General features: G+C 40.4%; 1 protein-coding gene across 10 annotated transcripts in view; it reads left to right on the top strand.

The window, feature by feature from the left end:
- The window catches only part of MAST4 (microtubule associated serine/threonine kinase family member 4), a 552,196-nt gene that overhangs the window by 397,384 nt on the left and 140,278 nt on the right, over positions 1-14,534 (top strand). The gene's annotated exons all lie outside the window — the stretch shown is intronic.

Genomic DNA, 14,534 nt, shown 5'->3' with positions numbered 1-14,534 from the left:
CAACAGACATAGAGCTCTCAAAATATTCTAATTATATTCTTATTATTACAAATAAGATTTTAGGTTTTATAGTGCAGAAGCCTCCTGGCAATTTGAGGCTATGGGTGGAATGAGCCTGATAATTTTGATCTTTGCTATAGAAATGCCACCTGCTGTCTGAGCGAAGAGAGTGAAAAATAGAAGTAGGTTTTACTTTGTTTTAAAATGCCACCTGCTGATTCTCTCTCCCAGTAATGGAAATTGTATATGTATTCTCCTGCAATTTCCTCATCTTAAAGAATCAGAGTTTATAATGGTATTTGAGTGGGCGTGTGCTTTTAAAATTGAGGTTTTACTTATGGTATAGCTCTGAACAGGCCTTTTGAATGAATAACACTTCTCTGCACCCCATGCCTACTTTTCTGAGATTTCACTCTCTGTATTATAAAATCCTTTCCATTACATGAATGGATGTATTATGGGGACATATCTCAGAATCACTGATCTTGTAATAATGCATATAGGTCATTTCATAGAAGGACAAAAGGTCTTACGTCCTAAATGAGAGTACCATATGAATGCCCCCCCGCAAAAAATGTTGAGATTTTAGGGATGAATTTCCTATAGGCTCCTTAATTTAAAAAAAAAATAACAATAATTCCTTTTAACTATGCTAATGCTGTCTTTTTTATTTTTTATTTTTATTTTAAAGATTTTGTTTATTTTTGTGTGAAAGAGAGAGAGAGTGAGCAGAATCAGGGAAGGAGCAGAGGGAGAAGCAGACTCCCCGATGACCAGGAAGCCCAGTGCCGGGCTCACAGGACTCACAGGACTGGATCCCAGGACCTCGGGATCATGACCTGAGCCACAGGCAGAAGCTTAATGACTGAGCCACCCAGACGCCCCTAACTACCTTTTTTTTCCTTTTTTTAAAAGATTTTATTTATTATTTATTTGACAGACAGAGATCACAAGTAGGCAGAGAGGCAGGCGGGGTGGGGGGGGGCGGTGAAGCACGCTCCCTGCTGAACAGAGTGCCCTATGATTCGGGGCTCTATCCTAGGACCTTGGGATCATGACCTGGGCCAAAGGCAGAGGCTTTAACCCACTGAGCCATCCAGGTGTCCCCCTAACTACCTTTTTTAAGAAAAGGAGATGAGTTGGTGGCATTCACTTAAATACATCTTTCCCTTGGGAAAGCCACTGTATTTAAAGAACTAAGAAGTGACTGCTTTGTTATCCATACCACAATTGTAAAGGAATAAAGTGTGAGTAATCTGTAACATGCAGAAGGCACAAATACTGTATCCAGAATTCTCTAAACCACAGAATCCTTCACTGGCCATCTTGTGGCTCTCAGTGGTACAGTATGTGAGCTGTTTTTGAGGAATGGCTGCCCTTCCCTGAGGATAGAATGGAAGAAGCAGCCCCTTCAAGTGCTTTTTCAAACGTTCCAGATGCTTTTCTTCATGGCCATTAACCCAGGCCCAAGCCTTCTTCAGATTCCTACTGATATAAAGTTTACCAGTTATATTCACTTGCTCTAGAAAAATCAACTCCAGGGAGATAGAGGTGTTTTGTTTTGTTTTAATAAGGTTTATTGAGATAGAATTTACAGATAGTAAAATCATCCTTTTAGGTTTGCAACTCCACAAATTTTGACAAATAGTCATGTAACTGCCACCATGATTTCCAGCCCCTCAGAAAGTTTTTGGTGTTTTTTAATTGTTTGACATCGCTAATATAGGATTAGAGTAAGATGTTTTGTTTTCCTGTCCCCATCCTCCCCTTTTTAAAATATTAGTTTCCATATGTAATTAAGCCTGCACTTGGTTATTTTCCCCTAATATCCTTCTTCTGTGACAGGATGCCATCCAGGACACCATGTTACCTTGTATAATCCTTTTTAGAACTCATTTTCATGAGGAAGATGATTAACACATAGGTTGATTACTTGGTTGGTAGTATCCAGGAGGTACCAGGAAAACGCATCATGAGATACTTAAAAGAAAAGCATAAACTACCTCATTCGTGTGGTGTATTATTAATATGTAATAACTCCTTGGAGCCAGCATAGGGGAAGAAGTTCTAAGAAACCAGATTAACTATTTCCTGCTACTTAGACTTATTTAAAGTAATCTGGCGTTGTTCAGTGAGAGCCATGAGGAGGAAGATTTGGAAGGTATGTAGTTCATGACAGATTCTGGTTGTGGGAAAATAAACACAGAGATCCAGAAGGACTTCTGGAGTTTTCCAATGTGAACGAAGACAGAACAAAACATACATTTTATAAAAGATAAATCCAAGCTCCTTGAATTGTTTTATAAAGTAATTTATCATATCTTACCACTATTTTTAGTATGTTTTAATTTCAGTGGAATGTATGTAGCTTTTAAAGAAAAATTTAAACACAATCGATGCTGAAGACAGAGTGGAGAAAATACAAACAACTGTAAAATAAAAAAACTCCCCAAATTCTAGTTCACACACGTAACCACTATTAAGAATGTGAGGTTATCCTTCCCAGTTCTTTCTGAGTGCATGTGTGTGCATATGTGTATATACATACCACAAAACTCATATTTTGTATCTACTGTCTTATGAGCGGGTTTTTTCCCTTAAAGAAATGTTTTAGGGACACCTGGGTGGCTCAGTCAGTCAAGTGTTCGCCTTTGGCTCAGGTTATGGTCCCAGGGTCCTGGAATCGAGTCCTGCATTGCACAACCTGCTTCTCCTTCTGCCTGCCACTCCTCCTGCTTGTGCGCTCCCTCTCTCTGACAAATAAATTAAGAGAGATAGAGAGAGAGATTCTTTTAAATACCCACCCAGGGGGTGCCTGGGTGGCTCAGTGGGTTAAGCCGCTGCCTTCGGCTCAGGTCATGATCACAGGGTTCTGGGATGGAGTCCCGCATCGGGCTCTCTGCTCAGCAGGGAGCCTGCTTTCTCCTCTCTCTCTGCCTGCCTCTTTGCCTACTTGTGATCTCTCTCTGTCAAATAAATAAATAAAATCTTTAAAAATAAATAAATAAATAAATAAATAAATAAGATTAAAAAACAAAAAATACCCACCCAGCTTTACAATGTTATGATTTCCAGAAAATTTGAAAAATACCTCTAACCTATAAGAAGCTGTGTGGGCATTATCTATGAAGTTGTGTGGAAGCGTTGAAAACCCCATTCTGAAAGCCACTGAGCTAATACACAGCCTTCCCTTACGTGGCCATGGCCGTGGCCGTGGCTGGCTCCCTGTTGTGCAGTACGAGGGCCCAGCCCCCGACACCAGGGATGTCACCTTGGATGCTCTCACTTTTTAGGTCTTGTGTTTCTCTCCTTATATTCAGATCTCTCTTGAAGTGTTCCCTTTAAAAATACTAATGCTAACTCAGAAAGATTCCAATTACCATCTCCCCACAGGCTTAAATGTTAAACCTCAAGTTCTAAACTTTATCCCTTATGTATGTGAGCAGGCTTGCCAGATGGCAGGCCAATTAATATATTTTTGCAAGGTGTAGAAATGTTTTTTCTCCATAGGGGAACAAAGAATCCATCTGCTCCACATCTTCCTTTCCCCTCTGTCCTTTGGGGAAAATCATCATTTAATTTTCAGAAATAATTGTGCAACTCTCTAAGTGATACTTTCTGCTTTTTAACAGAGATAGTTTTAATAATTGAAACTTTTTCTTACTATGAGGATTTAAAGAACCCTATGTCATAGATTAAAATATGTGGACATCTAAGTTGGGTCCCGGTTATGATTTCCTTTTTGATTGTTGACATACAGAATTGTGTTTGACAAATCCATTCAATGAAGGCTTAAACTTGGAAAAGACTTTCAGAAACATGTAGTCAAGTCCTTTTACTGTAAGATGAGGAAACTAATATTTTGGCATCAGACTTTCAAGCTGGTCTTGAATCCTGAATGGTCTTGAATCCTGGTCTTCAGGTTCCAAATGAGGACAACCGTGGTAGAACTAGAATCTTGTATTTCTCAGGAGGAATGAAAGGAGCAAGAACTTTGAATAGGGGTCACATAGAAGCAATCACGCCCTCATTTTCATTGCCTCTTCTTCCTCGAGTTACTGGCACTGAGCTGGACCCATCACCCTTACATAGTTTCTTTACATACTCAGGTGGCTTTTCAGATCAGCAGGTAATGATTAACTGTTTAGTGCCTCTGTGTGCCTCCAACTCTGTAGAAATTCCTAAAGGACAGACGCCACATCCATTTTTTAAGCACTTTTGTAGTGTGCTGTCCGGACCTGAAGTGAATGAATTAGGGAATATGTGAATAGCAATGGGATTGTTTTTCCAGAGTCTTCTCTGGAAGTTTTGCAGTTCTAGGAGAGTGACTTCATTATAGCTTTCCAATGATCTGACGCATTATAATACAGAATTTGGTTCCTTTTTCCTTCTGGTATGAAGGGTTTCAGTACTGAGTATTCCAGAAGCTTCTTTGGGGAGGAGTGTTTCAATTATATCCCTAAATATATTTATTTACCAGCATTTTTGCTGTCCTCTATATTTTGTCATAGGTGGGCATAGATTGGTTAATGTTAACCAGGAAGAAGGATTTTGACTTGTCATTTTTTTTTCTTCTTTCTTTTTTTCTTTTTTCTTTCATTCAACATGAACTTCTTTATCTCTTTTCAACCTAAGAGAACCTTTTCACTTTTCAAATAGAGAATTCAGACTCAGGCTTTAGACGTACCTTGGTCGGAATCCATACTCCTTAACAAAATAGACATGTGGCCTTGCAGGTCACGTTACTTCAGATACTTGGTTTCCTCATCCTTAACTAGGAAAATAAACAGCACACCTTTTGTGCCTTATATGAGGTATAAGCACGTAGGTCAGGCACGAAGGGTAGGCAGACTACAGCCTCTGGGTGCAGTCTGGCCTGTCTTTGTACATAAAGCTGTTAGAACTCAGCCATATCAATTCATTTAGGGATTAACTGTGGCTACTTGTGCCACAGGAGGAGAGCCCAGTAGTTGTAACATGAGACTCTGGCCTGCAAATCCAAAAGTGTATGCCGTCTGGTCCTTTACAGGGGGATTTCCCCAGCCCTGAGCCTCTAGCAGTGCCTAGCTAGTGCAGGCTCTCAGAAAACGGTAGTCTTGCCTTGCCTTTAGTCTTCCCATTGATTATTTCAAGTTCAGGCTTTCTCTGGAGGCCCTCTTACAAGATAGTTCTGGTGTGGCCTTCTCTAACGTTCCTTCCAAAGCCCCTATCCACCTCTGGAATATGGCCAAAGCTTTGAGCCATGACACAGGACAGAACACGTTGAGGGAGGTCTCTCCACAACTCCCACACCCTGAGATATAGCGTGTCTGGACTTGAACTGGGCGGTGTGCAGGTTGCAGGAATAGAATTTGCTCTAATCCAAGTGTAAATACCGTCATTCTAAGTAGATAGCAACGTGTCCCACTTCAGTTTAGGTTATTTCTCACCCTCTTACTAGGTGTGTCCGATCTATACTTCTTCAAAACCTTCCCCCAAACTGGAATTCTTTTCATTCCTGAAGATGTTAACAAATTGCTACTAATTACAAATACCACGTTTAGCAAAGGACCTCCTTAACAAAGCAGCAGTTTTGTGACTTAAATGATTGGGCCGTTTCAAAGAGGAAGTTCTCAAAGGAGCGATTAGATTTGTTGTTGTTGTTTATTTTGTTTCGTATTTTAAGCAAAATGAACTGGGAGTTCTTGGCAGTTTTGATTAGGGACGCCTTGGTGTCTAGCAGAAGACTAAGACGGGGAACAGACTGATTGAATGTACCCGATGAGGACTTAGTGATGGATGGGTGCACGCCAACTCCCACACATGGTGGAGAGAAAGATGGCGGGGCTTTCAGAAAGCTGTTAAGGGCAATGATGGGTGCTTGTTGTTTTTTTATTTTAGAAGTACTGAGGAATGTTTTTTCAGAGTAATAAAATTTTTTTCAGTACTTTAACATGATCCGTGTCTCTAAAAAAAAAGAAAAAAAGAAAATACTGTGAAGAGATGGTAACAGCATTACCCCCAATTTTGCAAAGTCCTTCTTGACTCTCTTTGCTCTTCTTTCCAGTGCATTTCAGTGTTTCTAGTGCTTCTGTACAGGCCTGTTAGCATTTATCCCAACGTGTTATAATTTTCTGTATACTTATCTGAACTCCCAGCTGATGTTGAATGTCTTAAGGCAGAGAATTTATGCCAGCATGGTACCTGGCACGTAATAGACAGTTGATCAAGGTTTATTGAATGAAAGCACTCCACAGTGAGCACATTCGTTCATCTAGCCTTTTCCGTCTTTTGGAACTATTTCCTTAGAATAAATTCCCAGAATAGAGATTTCTAGGCCAAAGTGATATGCATATGTTTATGAATCTTGATATATAATGCCAAGTAGGTTTTATGTCTACTTGTGATTCCTTCCAAGTTTGTGACTCTCCTGTTGCATGGTGTGTTATTGCTAGATTGGCAGTCTTGGCGTTCCACATTTTCCCTAGCAAAAGAAATGGAAAGGAGGGTACAACATCGCTGCATTTAAGTCTGGAATGAACATTGCATATGCTTAAGGATGAAAAGCTTCTAAAAGAATAAATATTCCTGCTGTGGGACTTGGAAAATGAAGGAAGGTGGGCAGCAGGGGCAAGGTATAGGATAAAGTTACATTACAGGGACAAAGCACTCCTGTTGTTGTTGTTGTTTTTTTAATTGCTTTGAACTTGTTCTATATTGTTATCATTATTTTAAGAAAGCATTTGGTTATTTTTTATTTACTTTTTCCTCTTCAGCACACTTAATGTTCAAATATGAAACATTACTAAATGCAAATTGCTGTTAAGACACATTCCAAGGTGTGCTTTTATCAAGGTTTGAAACTTTTTGTCTAATATACTAGACATTTCCATCTTCATTTCATCTTATTTGTGTATGAAATAAGATTGAGTCTCTGCTCTGTGACATTGGGTACCCATAGCTTTTTTTGAGTTTGATTTTTTTGCTCTCCCTCATCTAATGTTTGACTGCCTCATAAATTACCAGCAATAAATAGCAGTATCTGCCTTTTGGTACAAGTATGGTATTAATGAACACATAGAATCACCTAAAAGCCACCTTGTAGATGGTATTATGAAGTTTGTGGGGGCTAAGCTGAATAGAGCAAAGCTAGTGTTCAATTAAAAATTCCCTGTGTGGGACAACTGGGTGGCTCAGTGGGTTAAAGCCTCTGCCTTCAGCTCAAGTCATGGTCTCAGTGTCCTGGGATCAAGCCCCGCATCAGTCTCTCTGCGCAGCGGGGAGCCTGCTTCCCCTTGTCTCTCTGCCTGCCTATCTGCCCACTTGTGATCTCTCTCTCTGTTAAATAAATAAATAAAATCGTTAAAAAAAAAAAATTCCCTGTGTGGAAATTGAGGATTTTAGTGAGCTGGATGGTTCAGCAGATGTCCTAAAGAGAATTTGTGCATGCTCTGTATTGTATATTCCATTATACACACACAGTTTTTTTTATATATATATATATATATATATATATATTCACACACATATGTATATATACATATGTATATATATATATATGATTCACCTGGCTGAGAAGTGAAAAGTGAAAAATGTGCTGGATTTTCATTACTTATTTTACTGTGCCTATTACTAGTAAAGCCCAGGAGTATATTAAAACAAACAATAGGAACATGACAGTGGTTGAGTCACTTGTCACCCTGACCATTGCCTTTGGAAGGATCCAAAGGCCAGGCCTTGTGGGAATGTGACTGTGTCCCCTTCTTCTTGTCTAGTAAGCTGTGTCCTTACAGTGGAGGAGCATGTTTCCCTCAGTGTCTTGCCATCAGAGCATCATCACCTCTTTGTCATAACCACACGCATGTGGCCATGAATGTGCAGAAAATACGTGCTGCCCCTGCCTGCTTCTCAGGCTTGAATTACATTGCCCAGCTGGAAAATAAGATCATTGAAATAAAAAGAAGTTAAAGAATAAAATTGATAAAGCCCTTCTCGTTTGCTAATCTTAAAGTCATCTTTTTTCCCTAGAGTCTGTGTTTTAATGACGGTCTGAATATGTTCTAAATAAGAGGAGTGGCAAGCAGAATTTATCCTAATCCTTTCAGAGAATGGAAGCCATTGCTTCTCATTGCCTGCCTGCCAAGTTCACCTGGGCATCTGGGGGAGGGAAATTTGGGGGCGGGGAGAGAGAGAACTACGAATGCTCTTAAATGTCCTGCCATTTGACTGTTAAAACATCATCTCATGACATTAGCCTCTAATGGGATTCTTTTTGGCTTTGCAGTTGCCTTATAAATGCATCCATGTTAATCTGGATTCAGACTTCTAGCCTAAAAGACCTATGAGTAAAGCAAAGTGTTGAGATTTGATTTGTCCATCTGCTTGTGAAAGGTAATTCATGCATCCATAAGAATGCTTTGTAAACATAGAATCATTCTCAGGTTAGAAGATCTCTACCAAATTAGATAGGAACCTTGAAACTAGGCTATAAGCAGTTTCTCCTCCCTTCGTTGCTGCTGTGGATCAATATCTTTTATTGACTCTTCTAGAGTTTGCATGCAATTTCCTATCACGGTCGTTTATGCTAATCAGCATGAGACAGAATCATTGTAAATCATAGCCCCTTAGGCACATTTTCCCCTCCTTTAACACTCAAGACCACAGAATTCTCTTCTGAAAAGATGAAAAAAGCAATCCATCATTTTTTAGTGACACATGGAACTGACCTAGATGTGGATGGCAAAGACTCCCTCCCTCCTTAACATTTGGGCTTCCCCTTATATTTTAATGCAGAAGGCAAATGAAAATGAAACTCACTGTGGTTAAAAAAAAAAAATCAGGTTTAAATTCACCAGTTACCTTTATTTGTGAGAAAGTCCAAATAAATGTGGAAGGTAGAATAACTATAATATGTTCTATTTTCGTGTTTTTACATACGACTATTAAAAGTTATATTCATCAGGAAGGAATGTTTATGTAATTATTGTAAATTATCAGAGTTATTACTTGAAGATGTATAAGGATATTTATTATCTGCATATTTAATGATACAACTCAGATAATTAGCGTAGAAGACAGCAATTTTTTACTTTAATGTTGTACTAAGATAGATGGCTTGACCACCATTCACATTTATTTGTAGCACAGAACTCATCAGAATATATAGTTATTACAAACACAAAGTAAAATCTCTCTGTCTTGACCAGTAGCTCATGAATAAGTGTTTTATTCTCTTCCGAGTCCAAACTGTGCCGCGGAAGCAAAGTCAACTCTGGCCGTATCCCATATCCTGTACGCATCCCCTGGTGCACGTCATTGTGTTAGGCTCGTCTGTTTTAAGCACTTTGGAGAGACAACATCCTTACTTCCTGAAAGCCACCCCTTAGTGGAGAACCTGTTGTTACAGCCGCCCCTGAGTTTAAGAAGATCTGCCTAAAGCACGGGCGATGTCATTTGCGGGATGCGGCTTGGGATTGCAGTTGTGTGCCATCTGCCCTCCACCCTGTGCACCTGTTTATTCGTGAATTCAGTAAATATTAGCCAAACACCTCCCTTATGTCGGGCATTGTGCTGGAGAGGGAGAGGTAAAGGAGATAGATGGTCCCTGCCCTTTTGAAAGCTTGCAGTTTCATGAGAATTGAGGTAGGGGTGGTTTCGGGGGCATGGGTGGGTAGCAAGGATAGACGCAAAGATTCACAGGAGCTTGCAGTGTTGTGTGCGGTCGTGTGTCTGTGGTTGCTTCTCTTAGCCATGGTGTGGAGGGTCACGAGGGACTAGAAATGGTATTGAGAGCATCCCAGGGCCCATAGCAGTGGGTTATCAGGGAGATAAACCAGGTTGGTGACTGAGAGAGGTGCCAGTATATGGTGGAGGAGAATATTCCAGGCACAGAACCCTCGGAGTGAGACTCGAAGAGGTTGTGTTAGAGTGCTAGAGGCCTGGAATTAACTCTTTTGGCAGGAGGGGCCGATGAAGGGTTTTACCTTAGGGCAGTGAGTGATAAGATCCCATTTGCGCATTGGAAAGATTCCTGGCAGTGGAGGAGGAATTGGATTGGGGCAAGGAGGAGGCCAGGCTTCGAAGCCAGAGATGCTGGTGAAAAGACGGTCACGGCTTTAGTAGCCATGAGCATGAAAGGAGATGGAATCCGCAGGACTGGTAGACCAGTTGGATGGTTCCAGTGAGGAAGGATGAGACCGGAGCACAGGAAGCAGGACAGGTTGAGGCAAGGTGATCATTTTGGTGAGCTCCTTTACAGACTCAAGTAGAGGTGTACAGCTAACTCTTGGATGCAAGGGTCTGGAACGTAGGAAAGAGTTCCGGGCTGAGGATAGAGAATTGTCCACATAACTATGAATGAAGAGCATCAGAGTTGATGACTGTCAAATATTACTGTTCCAAGAGTCTTTAGTGTTTAGGGCTGCCTAGACCTGGGGACTGAATCTAGTCTTTCATGTCCTCTGTATTCCCAAGTTAAATGGAGGTGAGGGGGGAGAGGATTTGCACACGATTTAAGTAGTGAACCATATACCTAATCTTTTCCATAGGTATGTGTGTTTTCTTTTACTTGGATAAATTTGGGTACTTTCTTTTACTTGGGGGTAATGAGGATTTAACCATCATTGGGCATAGAATCCTGTAGCTGCTAAACTTGTAGTACTGCACTGTTTTCCTTGTAGTTAAAAATATAGTGAGGATGGGGCACTTGGGTGGCTCAGTGGATTAAGCCACTGCCTTCAGCTCAGGTCGTGATCCCAGGGTCCTGGGATCAAGCCCCGCATCAGGCTCTCTGCTCTGCAGGGAGCCTGCTTCTTCCTCTTTCTCTGCCTGCCTCTCACCGACTTGTGATCTCTGTCAAATAAATAAATTAAATAAATCTTTAAAAATATATATATATAGTGAGGAACCTTACTATCTATGTAAATTCTGTCTCTAAGGAAAAAGAAATCAGGACAGAAAGAGATGATAGGACGTAAGTAAGAAACTGGACTTGCAAAGCTCTGTAGCAGTCATAGTGGTTTTTGACTGTTGGGTTTTGATGTTTTGCTTTTTTGCCTTCTTTCTCTTGAACAGAAAGTATTTTCTATTTAGAAGTCCTCTCTTGGCAGCATGATTTCTGGGTCCACAAAGAGGAAAACTATGGTAGACAGAATGGTGGTTTTAGAAGGAAAGCATGTTTGCTTATATGGGAAAAGGGTATGAAAAAGTGAAACAGAAGTTCATTCTTGCTGAATTTATAATCGGATGTTAATCACATCATTGAAATGGCTGTTTGTGCTAGGTATGGGTCTATACAATGTTAATCTGAATTGGAGACTTAGACATTTTTTTAAACTTTTTTTTAAGATTTTGTTTATTTATTTGACAGAGAGAAAGACAGCGAGAGAGGGAACACAAGCAGGGAAGTGGGAGAGGGAGAAGCAGGCCTCCTGCTGAGGAAGGAGTCCAATACAGGGCTCGTCCCCAGGGCCCCGGGATTGTGACCCAAGCCGAAGGCAGATGCCCAACGACTGAGTCACCCAGGCGCCCCAGCTTTAACATTTCTATACATGTCAAACTTCACTCATTTATATACTGCAGAATTTCATGTAATGAAATTTGTTTAAATTAAAAAATGTAGACCTGTTACAAGTTGAAATTCACTATGATTTCACAATTAAATGTGAAATGGTACATAGATTTAAAGACGTGTAGAGAATTGTAAATCCAGATTCCCAATTAAGTACATATTTTTTATTACCTAAATGTTTCATATCCCTGTGGATAAATATCACTTTCCCACATTTTTTTAAAAGACTGTTTTTATTTATTTGAGAGAGAGAGAGAGCAAGCATGAGAGCGGGTGAGGGGCAGAGGGAGAAGCAGACTCCCCACTAAGCAGGGAGCCAAATGAGGGCTCTATCCTGATCCTGTGGCTCTGGGATCATGACTGAGCTGAAGGCAGACGCTTATCTACTGAGCCATCCTGGAGCCCACTCTTTCACATTTTTATAGGTCTTCATTAAACAAATAATTTTTCAGGGCAATATGATATAAAATCTCCATACTTAATTTAGTAATTCCATGATACAATACCTCTATTCCCTATCTCATTTCTTTTATGGTCTCGGGCATTATTTGATGGTTTTAAGGTTGTTGTCCTTGTAAACTTTGGCCTGAACCAGGTTAGTACTGAGTGAGAGCTCAGAGTTCTCCATCAGATGGTTATTGGATAGCTGTTGTAAAATGACATATTCATCAGTTTGGTTCTTGGAGAGGTCCCCATAACCCCAGTGGCAGAAATAGATTGTCTGAGTGACATCTTAAATCAGCGGGGGGGAAGAAAATAGCTCTTCATTTCTGTCAACCATCATTCCATAGCACTTCTGAGGCAAATCATTAAAATTCTAGAGGTGATATTTGGAAGAAGACCTGTTTCGTATACAGTAACGAGACTGTGGTTTTATACCCCTCCATTCTATTGGAGTTTCAAGTGGCTTTAATTTGAAACATTACATGAGCTTTATATATTTGGGGAACCTAATGTTTTGTAAATTTTCTTTGCCTCAGCACTTTCCTGTGTTTAGTGCTCCTGTCACTTTCTTACAGTGTTTCATTTTGTAGAGCCTTGGGTGTCTGAGTCGCTCTATTTTTATTTGGTATCTTGGTTCAGTAGAGCTTTGTGCTAAAGAGGCCAAGGTTAGGAATGTCGGTCCCATGCCAGTCAATATTTAAAATGAAAATTATTTTTCCTATAGTTGCAACTGGTGCTTCAGAACGGGCTGGAAATATTGGGCTACTTTTTTTTCAAATATGAATGAGAACACCATACTCATTAACTCTCCTGGAAAAAAATAAAACCCATGTCCGTTGGGTGGAATCTTTCCCATTGGGGACAGTAGTTTTTCCTGTGTGAGGGAAAGCATTTACTTTTATCTGTGGATAATCGCCCACTAGAGTAAAACACATGCATTTCAACAGACTGATTTGAATGTAAGTTCCGGGAGAATGGAGGCCATCGGTCTTCATAGTACAACCCCATCCTGGTGTGCTCTCCCCAGACAGGAATGATCAGCTCAGCCCGTCTGCCAGAGCAGAAAGTACTGGGCATTTCCCAGAGTAGGTGGCAGAGGGGGGTCATCTCTTGCCACCTTTTTAACCTGATTTATTGCCTCAGAATTTTTTAATAAGGACATATTTTAACTTCTGTCTAGGGACTGAGAGCTCTGATCATTCATGCAGTGAACTTTGAATAAGTTGGTAAGATTGGCCAGACCCTATTACCATAATGGATGGTGACTGTTTGACATTTACAGTGGTATGCTCCATTTGCACTAAAATAAATGAATTTGTATTTAAAAAATAATTTACCCGGTTTTTTTTTCCCCCTGCCAGACCTAAAATAGAGGTTGTTGGCATTCAAAGCTGAAAACTGAAAAGCTGCGTGCAGACTTAGTGAAATTTGTCGAATATATGTTAATTAGTGCAGCCCCATTAAACCAGATTGCATCGATCTGTTAGCTGGAGAAAGAGGAGGCATCACCTTATTCTCATGCCCCTAAACTCTTACCAGATTTTCTGAATACACAGAGATTTTTGTTAAATGCGTATCTGTTGTCAGGCCTCTTGACCCTCCTGCCCGTGGGACTGTTTATGGATTAGGACGGTGGTTCTCCATGCCACGTCAACTTTAATTGTAGATTCTTTCATTTGAGAATGAATTTGTATGGCTCTTCCTGGCGGAGCATTAGATCACTGGTATCCTTTGCTGCCCATGATACGTGTGGAAATGAGTCAGTGGAAAATTCACTTACTCATCATGACCTACTTCTGTCACTTGCGTTGAAGGTGTGCTTATTTGTCAAAAGCCATCTGTCCCCTTTCCAGAAACTCTTGCTCAGTTGCTACTTTAACCCCTTAGCCTAAGGTTCTTTTAGAACTTTTGTGGTCACCTGAATCTGTCCCATCAGTTCTTCTGTGGTACATGTTATCCCTTTTAGAACGACCCTTGGAGACCAGGCCTGTCTGACCTTGTATGGTTCTCACTAGATCCTGCCCACCCCCCGCCCCCCGCAACCAATCACTGCTTTCTAATGAAGATTGGAGGAGAAACTAAAATGGTAACTTTAACCATTTTAAAAAAGGAAGATCTATTAGGCCACGGTTTATTATGAGCACACTTTCCCCTGTCCCATTTTCAGTAGAACTTTGCTTTTTTCATTTTTATTAGCTTATTCTTAGGTTCATGTATCTGGCGAGGTTTAGGCCAGGATGACTTTGTGCCAGGTCAGTAGGGGCACCTGAAGAGTAAGATCTGTGCTTGCCAACAGAGAGTTGACAATTTCCTGTAGGAGAGCTGCGAGGAGGCATTTTAGAGTAAGGCCACTTCTAAATTCCATTTGAAGTGAAGGTTTGCCTATTTAACACATCATATATGTCAGGTGTACCATAGTACCATAGTACCATGGTGTACCATAGACGATTGTGCAAATATGAGAGGCTTTATGGAGAATAACAGAATTCTGAACTCCAGAAAAGGAAAGTGATGTGCCTTATTTTATGTATTTTATTAAGTG

Source organism: Mustela erminea, chromosome 3 (genome assembly GCF_009829155.1).
Source record: "Mustela erminea isolate mMusErm1 chromosome 3, mMusErm1.Pri, whole genome shotgun sequence".
Classification (NCBI taxonomy): Eukaryota; Metazoa; Chordata; class Mammalia; order Carnivora; family Mustelidae; genus Mustela; species Mustela erminea.
This window is presented reverse-complemented; position numbering and strand designations above follow the sequence as displayed.